Source organism: Solea senegalensis, linkage group LG7 (assembly GCF_019176455.1).
Source record: "Solea senegalensis isolate Sse05_10M linkage group LG7, IFAPA_SoseM_1, whole genome shotgun sequence".
NCBI classification, from domain to species: Eukaryota; Metazoa; Chordata; class Actinopteri; order Pleuronectiformes; family Soleidae; genus Solea; species Solea senegalensis.
Window position 1 is genome coordinate 2,352,531 of NC_058027.1, and position 13,829 is coordinate 2,366,359.

Sequence of the window (13,829 nt, forward strand, 5' to 3'; positions counted from 1 at the left end):
ACACTGTGACCGAGCCCTTAATTTATACCCCCTTTTTTTCTCTCTCATTTGTGGTTTGTATCTCATGAAGTGTGATGTTTCTAGGGTGAAACTGGTGGAGAAATGCCTGGAAGATGTAAAGGCAAAACAGGAAACTATTTAGTCTGCCGGCAGCACAAGAGATTACATTGAATACAGTTTTTTGTTTGTTTTTTTGTTGTTTTTTTTCTGCACAACCTTAAATGAAGAATCTTAAATTGCATTCCAGAAGCAGAATTGACTCCCTGCCTGTGGTCCCATTCGCAGACGTGCCAAGTCGCCAGAGAATTGCAGTGAATTATTTAAAGGCCAAGACAAATAAATGTGAGGGTGAACTTTCAAGTTGATATTTTATAACATTCAACAGCACTCCTTCTTCTGGCAGCCGTCAGATGACGTCCAATTTTACAAACCAAACTGGCTTCCAGAGTAAAACATCCAGATGTTGGTGGGTTCCACTGATCACGGCTGCTGGATAACTGGCCTCCTGGCGGCAGCAGTGAAACGTTAGCATGTAGCTGGTGGGTATTTTCCACCCAAAAACGAATATAATGTGGAACCACTTCTCTCACCACAGGAGAAAGGAACCACTGTAAGATATAAATCCCTTCAGCTTTCTCCCCGAAAAATGCATGTTTTATAACAAATCTTTTCTAAATGTGTTTTCAATCATTTATTCCTACTACTTAACGTCTAATAAACTGGTGTGAAATCCATCATTTGAGGCATTGCATTACATCTGATGTCTGACAATAGTTTCACTTGCACTTGCTGCAGAGACTGATGCAATTATTTTTTTGGTATGTCATGTCAGAAACTTAGCTGTGCTATTGATCCTTCATGTGTATAGTCTTTGATTTGGTCACTTCCACATGCTTGGTCAGACACCAATGTCTAAATCCTTGTAGAGCGGTGTTTCTCCAAGCACAAAGAAGATCATCTTGTGAGTCGCTGGGCTGTGAGTGGATGAAGAACCATGGTTGTGAGACCTGTGCAGGTGTTCTTATCTATGACACATGTGACACCTTTAACTTTGAAATAAATTTATGTATTATTTGTGATTCATATGTTTGCATTTATTTGTGTTTTGCATTAGCTCTCGGGCCAAACCAGGACTTCAGCCAGTTTGAAGAGCGTCAACTGCATTTTACTCAACATCCGGATTAATATCAGGTCAACATAACTCACTACTGTAATGATAATACCCGGTTATAGTGAGTTTAAGTTACATAACCTCTCTCTTGTTTGTGTGAAACCTGCCTCAGACAAACCAGTATTTCTGCCCTGTCATAGATTTGATTTATGTTTTTCATCATTTTAAACTCAAAAGACGTTAAAGGATTTATAACAAAAGCATATATAAGTATTAATTGCATTGCAATGCAGTACATTTTCACATCTGGGTCTGATAAAGTTTTAAATTTAGGGCCCTCATTGTTTAATTTTTAATTTTTTTCTTAAATTAACGATGTAGACAAACTTCTTCCTCACCAGTGTCCTGGAAAGTCTGAAGAGTCACAGGACAAGCTTCCTGTTAGCTTTGTATTCACACTGTTTAACAACGGATAAGAATTAAAAGTAAAGTGTTTGTGTTACTAAATATCTGGATATTTTAGTGATTCATTACGACTTGACTGCAGATTTAGGTGGACTAAAGTACGATGTTAAATTAAGATGTCAATATGCCCATATAACTTGAGAAAGATTACTCTTTTTTTTACTTGTTTTTTACTAAATGTAATTAAAGTATTAATGGTTCTTTTGAACAAAAAAGAAACACTTTTTACACAACAACACAATGTAAAAAGTAAAACAATCTACTAATACTAATAAAAGAGAAAGAGAAAAAATAATCTGTATACCTTCCAAGTCCATTTCACCACATCTGCTCTCAATCCAGTTGTTGCATAAATATCCCAACCTTATTCTGCTCAGAACATACTATTTACATGTCAGAGTCTTATTCAGATCACTGTTTTAATCCGATTAATATCAGATTATTGCTGCCCGTGTAAACAGTCGCTCGGTGTGTGGACACTGTTTTCTCTGAAGGCTCTAAAAAGCCCTGGATGCTGGTTAATTTTTTGGGGGGGGGGTAAAAGCAACATGAACATCTCCAGTTACTGTGGTGGTGACATGTTACTAATTTCCAGCTCAGTCGGTCAGAAACTCCCCAGTTACATTTGTGCACTCAGAAACATCTGGAAACCACTGGGAAAGAGCCAGTTTGATGTTGTCATTAAAACCCTGTTTTACAAAAGTGTGGCTGCATTAATTAGCCGGCTGTCTGTGAGGATAAAAGATATGGATCAACCCAAACATGATCCACTGAGTGATTTTCATATACAGCTGCGTCATGATTTCCTGTGCAGTCCTCTTTCCCCTGCTCTCTCTCCCTCTCTCTCTCTCTCTCTCTCTCTCTCTGCATGCAGTTATACTGAGGAGACTGTTTTTTTTTTTTCTTTTTTCCCCGCAGGAAAAAAGTCAGTTTTCAGTTTGCACAGACAGAAAGCGACACAGGCTGTGTGGAAGAATGGATCTCTGAGCGGACACTGCAGCAGCAAACACAAGCAGGTATGTCTTTTTGTTTCAACACTTTTAAATGTTGGATGAGTTCATATCTAAGGATTTAAACCATACTTTTGAAGTGTTTGTAGCATCTTTACTGAGTCTGTGTTCATAAGGAGGAGGAGAAAGCTCTCTTTGTCTTTGACTGTGTGCTGTGCTGTTGAATGAGTCTTCAGTTATTCACAGACTCTGACTCTTATTGTTAAACTGATTAAATCCATTGTTTGGTGATTTGGTGGGAAAAGAGGTTCCTCTCTGCTTCAGCGCTGGCTGCATCTGTAGTGATGAGCCTACAGGGGGCGCCCCAGCCTATGATTCTGACCTGGTCCTTCTCCAACATTAGAAATCAAGCAGCTCCTCACATGTTGTTTATGATCTCACCTGCGTTTACCTTCTTTACTTCGTGTCGCAGCACGTCGCGCTTCAGTTACTCTTTAATAATGTTTGTGTGACACTTTGCCAAACACACACACACACACACACACACACACACTAGTTACCATGACTTCAGAGGACATTGCATTAACTTGCATTAATTTCATGGAGACTTACTCTCACCCTAACCACAATTATGGACCTAACCCTGACCCCTAACCTTAACCTTAACCTAACACTAACTTTAAAACATGTCTTCACCTTAAAATGTAATCATTTACTTTATTTGGACGTGGTTTTTGTCCCCACAAGGAAGACAAATCCCCATAATGTGAGTGTGTAAACAGATTTAGGTCCTCACAACATAAGGAATACCAAGTGTACACACACACACACACACGCACAAAGATTTGCTCAGCTATTATTCTTAGGACACTGAATTGACTTTCATTCATTTGGACAGCCTAAACATTATCCATAACCACAACTGTATGCCTAACCTTCACATTTTAGCCCTAAGCCTTAACCAGTTCCTCAGAAATTAGGTTCTGCCTCATCAAGACCAGGTTTTGGTCTCCATGAGGAATACTGGTTTCCGACAAGGTCAGTGTTGAGGTAACAAATACAAGTACACAACACAAACAAATTCAAATCTTAGACCTAACCTTAACCAGTTCCTCGGAAATGAGGTTCTGTCTCAGGACCAGGCTTTGGTCTTCATGAGTACTTCATTGTGCTTGTACCAGAATAGGTCCTTAAGAGATAACACACACACACACGTGAAACATTACACCCGCACACTTACACCTTTCACCTCCAAGGTTTCTGAGTCGTCAAATGTAACCAGATAAAGAAATACAAATTGTCTCCCACTGCTCCCACTACAGTGTGATGTGATGTGATACTGAAGCTGCAGCTATTCCAATTCATTTCTTTACATGGTGTCTGAGTCTGAATGACAAATCCACTTAAAATGATCTCGTGAGAACAACCGAGTCACGTACATCACTGTCCTGATTCAGTGTAAGTCAATCATAATAATGTGAATACTCAAATATGACACATCTGTTATCACAGCACATCCACAGCCTTCATAATAACAACAACAACAACAACAACAGAAACAGTCAAAATAGCTGTGGAAAGAAACTGCACTTTGTGAACTAAACAACTAAACTAAACTAAATGTGTAGTCAAAAAGTTTAAGTTCCTATTTTATTTATGAACAAAAGAAAGAATAATGACTATTATTACAATAATTAAGTCATATCTTTTGTCTTGATCCTGAGACAGGCTGTGTTTTCCCTGTCAGAGCTGCAGTGTTGACTAAACATGTCCGCTGACTCATCTTAATCCAGGACTTTTATTAGGTTTCTCAGGTCTGCCTCTCAAACCCTGACATGGTGTTTATTACACTATTACACGTTTTAAATATGCAGCCAGTAAGTGCGTAGTCTCCTTTTATTTATTTTCTTTTTCTAAAACGGGTTCAAGTATTTGCAGCATTTCCCGCCTCGACCTAGTCAAACATTTGGAATGTGCGGAAGGTGAAAGAGATGAATGTTTGGCATGTAGGTGGCAAAAGCTGCACAGAGCCGCGGAATAATCCCTGCGAAACCTCGGAGGATTTGAGACTCACAGTGGATCCTCGGCAAACACACAAGGTTTAGTGATTTATTTGGGATAATAAACTCACTTATTCCACTGTTGCTGCAACAGGTGAAGAGAAAATCCAAGATTTCCAGCAGCAGAGCTCTGCAGTCAGTCCTGAGCCTTTAAGAATTAAGATTTTCATGTATGTGACTTTATATACAGTAGTTGGAGCAGATGAGCGCTGCGATTTGACCTTTTCTCTCATGTTCATGTGTCATGCAAGAGGAGGATGTGGCTTTTAATGAGGAATCCAGACAGCGCTGTGATCAATGGAACAATGAATACCACGAGTTAAAGCGTTGGGTCATGTTCTGGTTAAACATCCCACAAAAAGAGCTCAGTTTCTCCATCTTTTGTGCATAGAGTGAGAATTTGCAGTGTTTTCAGGAAGGACGGTCTTTTACGAGACCTTGAAAGGTTTCGAGTGGGTCTCTGAGAAAAGCTTCGCAGTGGCAGAGCTGGAGGTTTCCTGCTGACTCCATGTTACAAATCTGTGATAACGGATGTCTGGGTTTTGTGACTTCCTCTGTTCCCAAGTGTGTGGGACGATAAGACAGCCCGAGAGACTGAGAGGAGTGGGTTTTATGGATGGACAGTGCTTTAACATTTAGTGTAAAGATGTTCTGACAAATAACCTTCAGGGCCAGAGGGATTGTTTTTGTATCATGAGGACGTTTTATTGGCTCATTTGATGTACTGTGTGGAAGCTGTTATTGTTATTTCAGAGTCAAATCTTCAATGTTGGCTTGGCACCAACAGCAGCCATGTATTTGTTGTATACAGTGCACATAGTTAACATTTTTGTGTGTGTATTTTGTATTGTTTCTGATAACAGGTGGACTGAGATGTTTTTTTTGTATAACTGATGGACGATATATGATAGTGATTTTCTGGGTCAATATGTTTGGCTTATTTTCTTTGTTTCCTCCATCTGATTAAATATAACAGTGTTTTTATAACAAATGATGCACAAACAACATGTGTAGTGTCTCTCCAACCTGCATTTTGTCACATATATTTTAAATAAAACATGTATGATTTAACCCCTGTAATTGGCCAGAGTTGGAACGAGTACTGAAATATTCTACTCAAGTAAAAGTACCACTATTTTGATAAAACCTTACAAGTAAAAGTACTGGTCTAAATATGTACGAGTTAAAGTAAAAAGTTAAAGTAAAAAGTAGCTTGTTTAAAATGTACTCTTCTTTCTTGTGTCATGCAAAAGGGACACAAATCTCACATTAATTGGTTTTAATTAAAGGCAAACCTTTACAAATTAAAGTGCTGACAAAATAATATACAGTATGTAAACACAATGTATCAGTCAAAATGGGTCAAAGGTCATACATTCTTTAACTTTCTCACTCACTCAGGGACCTAATTAACGCCAATTCACCTGTCCTTGTCATTCACCTGTCCTCAATCATTCACCTGTCCTCTTCATTCATGTGCCGTCATCATTCACCTGTCCTCATCATTCACCTGTCCTCTTTATTCACCTGTCCTCATTAAAAAAGTACAGTACTTCCAAAAAAAGTGAGTAAAAGTACACATTTTAAAAGTTACTTTAAAAAGTACAAGTACACAAAAAACAAAAATTCATTAGTTTCAACCTCTGTCTTAGCTTTGCTGTCTTTTATTGTGAAAGGACAATGCTATATGATTTAGAGACGTGTGAAATATAGTGCACATAAAGTTAACTCACTTGAAATTGTATTAATGAACCTATTTGCTGACCACACTGACCTTTTGACCCTGGCTGTAGATGTTTGTCATCTCTGTGGCTTTTTCTCATCCTGGGTGTGTTTGGGATAATTTTCTGTATTTGCTTTGTTGCTCAGTTGAGGCCCCACAGCTACAGCGCAGGGAGAGTTAAGTGACCTATTACGTTTGGGTGAACATTAACATTTTGTGGTCACAGCTAGTTTAGTTCAGCTCAGCTCCAAAGCAGTGACACTGAAGAAACCAAAAACAAAACATCCACTCCAACCACCAGGAGAAAACTATGCTCATTTACTAAATCACTGTTTTTAAAGACACCACACTGTCTCCACTGTGTCCACATGAGACACACTGTGTCACTTTTGTAATCCCATGTGATGTCACACGGTCCTGAGTCCACCTGGACGTGACTGTCTGCAGACAGAGCAGACGTTAAACCACTGGAGGTCAGTAAAAACAAAATGCTCAGGGAGATGTAGTTGTATTACTGCAGTCATGCGTAACGTCACCTCCTACTTTACTACATGTCTGCAGTCGTGTGACAGCGAAAGACATAGTTGCTCTGCAGATAATATATAGTATAGATAATAATAAGTACTAGTATCTTCTTTTTTGACTTCTCCCTTTAGCCATCACCCTAAAAGTACTAGTATGAGTGTACTTTTACTTATACTTGCATGCATCAGTGGTAGTACTTCGTCGATGATTCGAGACTTGTTAACACGGACTTGATCCGTGTTTACCAAACCTGGAGATGATGATGTTCTCCAATGTCTTGTGTAGTCCACAAAACCAAATTATTCCATTTTAATGATTCCTTTGACATTTGGAGCAAAGAAACCAGAAATTATTCACATTTAAGAAGCTAATAATATTACTTTTTTAACAAGGTTCTTTCTTGTGTCGTGCAAAAAGTACAAAAAGGGATACAAATCTCACATTAATTGTTTTTAATGAAAGGTAAACCTTTACAAATGAAAGTGCTGACAAAATAAAATATGTACATACATAAAGTCAAAATGGGTCAAAGGTCACAAATGCTTTACTTTCTCGCTCACTCAGGGACCTTAATTAATTCACCTGTCCTCATCATTCACTAACAAAGTTTTCGGTGTGTAAATTTATTTATTTTTTTGAATTCAGTCCAACATCTTTTCATTGCAAAGTACAGTACTTCCCCCCCAAAAATACTTAAGTAAAAGTAAAATTACACATTTTAAAAACAACTTTAAGTGCATAAAAAAAACCTACTCAATTACAGCAACGCGAGTAAATGTAATTCATTACTTTCCACCTCTGATAATAAATATATGAAACAGGTCGTCAATAAGAAACGGCAGCTCTTTTACTAAACAGGAAAACAGAAAAAAATTTGATTTGTTAAAAAAGTTCTAAGCGGAAGGCAGTAATGCAACATGTCAACTGCCGTAAAACAACAAATGAGTACTTTTGTCTGAGGATCATTATCAGAAAATGTCAAAAAATAAATGGTTGATGGATTAATCTGTCGCTAATTTGTACTCAAGTGAAAATACTCTAGTGAAAGTGTCTGACTGTGCTGCAGTTTGGTCACACATTCATCTCTGACATATGAAAGACATCTTTGTGTGTGTGTGTGTGTGTGTGTGAGAGTGTAATGTATTCCTGTAGACCATGGGAGGATTTCAGCATAACAATGTGTCGCAGCGCTGGAAACATGGTCTGTTCTCTTCAGCAGCTGAATATTCATCTGCTCTCCTCACAATCCTCACTCTCCTCACTCCACCAGGACAATAAACAGAGAGAGAGGGAGGGAGGGAGAGGCTGAATGCAGAGCCGAGGAGGGCAGAGGGGCAAATCTCGAGGAGAGCGAGGGGGGCAAACTACCCATCTCCATGGCAACAAGTCCTGCCTCCCACTCTGTGAAAGAGGAGGCAGGCTGGAGTTTTGTGTGTGTGTGTGCGTCGGATTTGCTTGGAAAGACATGAGTCGGAGTTTATTGAGAAGGGCAGGTATCCGGCAAAAGCAGCCAAAGTTTTTCAAAGCGTAGACGCAACAGGATTTGTTCGTCTCAAAGGGATTATAATCTCAAAATGTCAGCGGCTGCAGCCATGGATGTGAGCAGAAACACGGAGGTAAAAGCCGCCGGATTTTTTGAACCGTTATTCAAGCGCTGTAGCTGCAGGAAGGTCAAACTTTTTCTTTTTTTTTCCTCCTGTTTTCTTTTTCTCTTCAAGTTAGCGGAGAATAAAAGCAGCGAGGTTGACCTTTGAACCTCCATGTAATCTGTGTTAATGTGACCATTGAAGAAGATGGAAGGTGCGTTTAAATGTAGCGCTAATCTCCATATGTCCATATTTGGTCATCGACATAAACGATGAAGTGCAGTAAAGCAGTCTGTAACATCAGACCCTGTGTGTGTGTGTGTGAAGACTTGTTTTTCTTACCTCTTTGGGACCTTTTCTATTACAAACACCCACTGTTTCCAGGACCACTTGTCCCCATGGAGACCAAAACCTGGTCCTAATGAGGCAGAACCTCTTTTCTGAAGAACTAGTTTAAAGTTAGGATTAAGACGTGAATTGTGGTGAGGTTAACATTAGGCTTAAACGTGAACTGGTTATGATTAAGATTAGTGGTGAAGCTTTGTTTAGACTGCTCAAATGAATGAAAGTCAATACATGGCCCCGTGTGTGCGTGTGTGTTGGTGTCATAGTGAATGAAGAACACTATCCTTGAGAATGGCTTCAACTCTGTGGATTGTGATTAGTTGTTATCACTTGAAATGACAAAAATGTGAATGTTTATGCAATTTGTGTGTGTGTGTGTGTGCGTGTGTGTGAGAGAGAGTCAATCATTGTTTGCTGTGCACTTTAATGCTTAATAATGTAAGTAGCTGCATATATACATGTAGGTGAGTGTTGGAGAAAGTATGAAGATTCCTTTTCCTCAAAGATGTTATGAAACCATAACATCTTTTGTTTTTATTTGAATTGAAACTTGTCATTTCACCTATTTGAAATTGAGTAACTTGCAAATGTTGCAACTTGTTCCTTCTATTATTTGATTGATTTGATCTACGTTATGTCAAATGAAATAAAAAAAAAATGAATACATTCATGTTTGAATTCATATCTTTAGTTGAGTGTATTAGTTCATATTTTGATGGTTTGCCGTGTTGAAGCTCAGTCCTGCTTAAAATCAACACTATTTAACAAAAGTTGTAAATATTAAGCAACAAAACAAACAAAAAACAGAGTGAACAAGAAGTTTTATTTAGTGCATACAGGTAGAGGAACTAAGTCGTTCATAAATCATCATTGGATGCATTTAGAATTTTAGATTATTGTCTTACTGGAAGACAATAATCTAAAATTCTAAGTGCATCCAATGATTAAAGTAGTAAGAAATCTACATGTATACAACAACACTGACAGAAACAGACTTACATACTTTAAGACTGCCGTGACTGTTTATACAAGCTCCTCACAGATTATATCTGAAGTCCTTCTGGTCTTATCTAACGCAAACCCACCACTGTGACTGGGTTTCTTCAGCCCTCACTCTCTCTCCCTCTTAAACGTTGTATTGTGCAGACCAAACAATGAGTTTCCACTCTCACTGATGGCTCTGAAAACATGAAGCTACTGAGGAAGTTCTTTTCTGTTTTCTATTCACTTTAACAGGAATAAGCCTGGCGTATACCCAGCCACTTTAAAGCTGACTGTGGTTTCCTCGACTTTCCACTAAGAGTTCCTTGTGTCTTTCCTGGTACCATCCATCTGTCTGTTCCTGATTTATTGAAAATGGCACTTACACATGGAGTCTGAGAGAAAATAAGAGCTGACACTGTTTGTCCCAGAGCACTTTTGAAGGAATAGCTTTGTTTAACATATTTCTGAAGGGAAAATCAGCTGCACATCATTTGGACTTGATTCACAGAAACACTCTTCTACCTTCATGCATGTTGTCAAAACAGCCTAGATATTTTCCAGCTCCTATAATAGAATGCTTTTTCCTGCTGACCCGGTTTTAGTTGGTTGTGTTTTAGTTTGGACAGGCAGAAACGGAGACTTTTGGAAACACCCATGTGCGCTTCCTGGTGGAGTACCTGGAAAGCATTGCAACGCTCTTTGCTTTCAGTTACACCAACAATAACTGCAACGCGGACAATGTGCTTCCTGTTTACACCGACACACACACACCCAACCAGTGTATGTGAGTGGTCACGTGATGTGTGTTTTCAGGTGTTGATGGATAATGGATGGTTATTTCTGGAGGTCGTTCCTTTAGTTAGTCCGTCATGGAACTTTTTTTTTCTGATATGGTGTTAAAAGTCTTGTCAGTTCAGAGATTATTTAAATGAATAAAATGTGTTGTAACTGTACATTTTGACATATGACTGTCACATGTGGTTTTAGCAGATTTTGCGGATTGGGATTTTATCCAGGAGAATAAGACCCCAAACCTCTAATTAAGATAAGAGAACATTTGACACTAGCTTTTGAGCTGATACATTCACGTGTCCTGGAAACTTAAATAACGTGATGTTACTTCGATGTTAGGGATGAGAATCGGTATCGGACAGATTCAAATGTAGAATCCGATACAATTCAAAAATCCTACATATTGTATGCTTCAGTATGCACAGAGTGTGAAAACGGAAATGGAAATCAGCAAACGCATTTTAGCTGAGTCATGGTTGGGCTGTTTATTTCCTCTTTTTTGGGAGAACGATATCTGTCACACAGTGGGAGGATTGTGTCTTTGAAATGACTCAGCACAGATGTGTTCATACGTTCATAAATGGTCTAAAATGACTGTATCGGACTAATATCGGTATCAGTAGATACTCGACTTTTTGATATCGGTATTGGACATTGGAAGTTGTATAGTCCCATCCCTGTGCCAGCAGCGTGTGAATAGTATGAAAGATGAGAGGTTGAAATAGATGCTAAGAAAGTGTGAGTGAATGGTTGTGAACGGGCAAAACTGTCGCAGCTTCACCAAGACTAGAAAAGCTCTACGTCAACACAAAGCATGTAGCGTAAAATCTCACGCCTGATTCCGCACATGTTTCTCAGTGTCAGAGCAGACAGAAAACAGAATATACAGACTGGTCATAACCATCTTAAATTTGACTTTATTGGAACAAGACAAAGTGTCCCTGTCCCAGAAGCATCAGGGACATTGTTAAGTGCTGGAATAAACATAGCAGAATAAGAGTTGGGGTCAGGATATGTGGCTATGAGGAGTTATCAAGGCTCCTCTTCACTGGCATTTCTTTGGTTTTTATTTAAAGTAATGATATTGATTAGCAGGCAGCTACAGCGCCATTCAAGCCTTGTGTGTATTCAACTTAATCCCCTTGTGCATTGCACATTATGTTGGGATTTGTGATGTCTTTATTTGTTTACTTTATTATTGTAGTTGCAGCACACCACCAGTTTTATGTCTGACTGTGTTTCTCTTTAACCTTTCAGCCTTTACAGGTTTGTTTCAGCATAAATGACTCATGTCTCGTCTTAAAGCATTTTAAAACGTAGACAGCCTGCTTCGTCCGGGAACACGTTTTCAAGTAATCAATTACTGAGCACTCAAGTTAAAAGTGTCCGTGCAGTGGAATCTGCAGTATTAGCTAAAGTGAGTTTACGATCATCTGTTTTTCTTAGAAACTCTAATGTGCATTTAATTATCAGATTAATGAAATATCTTCCTCCTATTTAATGCTTAGTAAGGATCATCAGTTGCCTGAAAGATTGGTGTGACTTTATGTTTCTGCTTTGGTGACCTCATAAGCAGGAAGCGTCATGTTTTGAGTTTGCTCATACTTGGACACAGTATCACTGTAATACCTTGGGAATTTCCTGAAACTTGGCACTAAAGTTCTGCTGAAATCAAGGATGAACTGATAAGATATTAGCAGTCAGAGGTCAAGGTGATAGTGAGTCTAGTTCTCAGATTCCTCACAGTCTTTAATGTGAATATTTTTCTCTTCTGTCACAATGAAAACATAAAAAATAAATATCTCCGGTTTGTGGACAAAGCAAAACTTTAGAGGATTTCTTCATTTTGAGGTTTTGGGAAATAAACTGTTGATGTTTTGTTCCCCATTATCAGATATTTTAAGGATGTACTAACAAGTTGAAGGGGTCAGGAATGGAGAAAGAACAGGAAGGAATGACGAACAAGAAGGACGCATTAATGTGACATTATGAAAACTAAATGCCGTAAATCCCCATCACAAACTGACCCAATCAAGAAAGAAAATAAACAGATTCTTCCACAATGAAAGCAGTTAGTTAGTTGTAGCGCAACTGTGAATGCCATTATACAAGAATGCTGGGATGGAATTTAATTACATCTGGCACAATGGTTCACATGGACTGGAACTGATAAAACACATTTTTGGCGATAGCTCAAGAATTCATTTGCTATAAGACTTTTTATTAAACTCCTCCAAAGTCTTATCTGCACATATTATGTCCGCCTGAGCAGACGTGGATGTAAACTGTGACTGTTTGATAGATGCTATAGGCTTACATCATGAAAGTGGGTCTGTTGATGTGATGTGGTGGACATTGATGTTTGAGTCAGCGATGACGTTACGGGGCATTTTCATTATGCTGATCAGTTGCTTGTGAAATGTTTTGGCAGTCAATTGAACTGGAACCTTAAGACGGGGAAAAAAAAACACACGATCATATCTACATCCTTTGTCCTCGGAGGAGACCTTTGTGTCAGGGGTCGCCTCGCTGACACAAATTCTGGCCCCCCTGCTGCAGCTCAGATGGATCTAAGCTTGTTTTCCACCGTGTCTGCAGCTGCAGCTGTGCATGCTCATATCTAGGTTACAACGGAGGGATTTTTCCTTCTTTTTCTCAAAGAAAAAAATATGGTGCGACTACTCAGGGAAGAAAAGGCTGAAATGGCTGAAACGGTACCAAGACTTAGATCCACCTGGTCAATTGAGAAATACAGGATATTTACATGGTGAATGTGGTGAATGTCTCATTATTCAGGCATGGGTGTGTGCAACTGCCAGTAGCATCGACCTTGGTGGTTTACTTTTACATGTAGTCACACTGAGAGGTTGTGGATTACCATGTAAGGAGGCCGACTGAACAGCTTATGTATCGAATGTATTCAGAATATACCACTCTCTCTGTTTCAGATGGGAATGTTGGCAGTTCCCGGCCTTGGCAGAGGTTTTATGTACATCTTAAAAGCACAGTTCACATGTAAATGTTTTGCGGGGAGCGGGATTCCCCTCTACCAGAATAACTTTGCAATTTCAGTTCCAGATTTTTCACCAGCTCAAGTATCTTTTTGTCCATCGGGGACAAAACTGGTCTTTCCGCAGATGCTGAAACAATGGCATGGATCAGTGTGTGGGCTCATGTGCTCATTTCTCCTTGACAGTTGTGGAAAGAGTTGAGAATCAGCAGAGAGTTTTTCACTCGTTCCTTTTCCCAGTGCTTCTTGGCTGCCTGTAAACCTTGCAGTGTTTTTTT

At 39.0% G+C, this 13,829-nt stretch overlaps 1 protein-coding gene across 4 annotated transcripts in view; it reads left to right on the forward strand.

Moving 5' to 3' along the window:
• The first annotated feature begins 33 nt into the window (after positions 1–33).
• The window catches only part of dennd2b (DENN domain containing 2B), a 52,759-nt gene continuing 38,963 nt past the window's right edge, over positions 34–13,829 (forward strand). For 2 of the 4 annotated variants that reach the window (XM_044029900.1, XM_044029902.1), the window contains exons 1-2: positions 34–1,191; positions 2,495–2,592. The gene's annotated coding sequence lies outside the window, so the exon portion shown is untranslated. Of the gene's footprint in view, positions 1,192–2,494; positions 2,593–8,255; positions 8,451–13,829 lie in introns of those variants that run through there. The other 2 variants (XM_044029903.1, XM_044029901.1) reach the window with 1 other exon arrangement.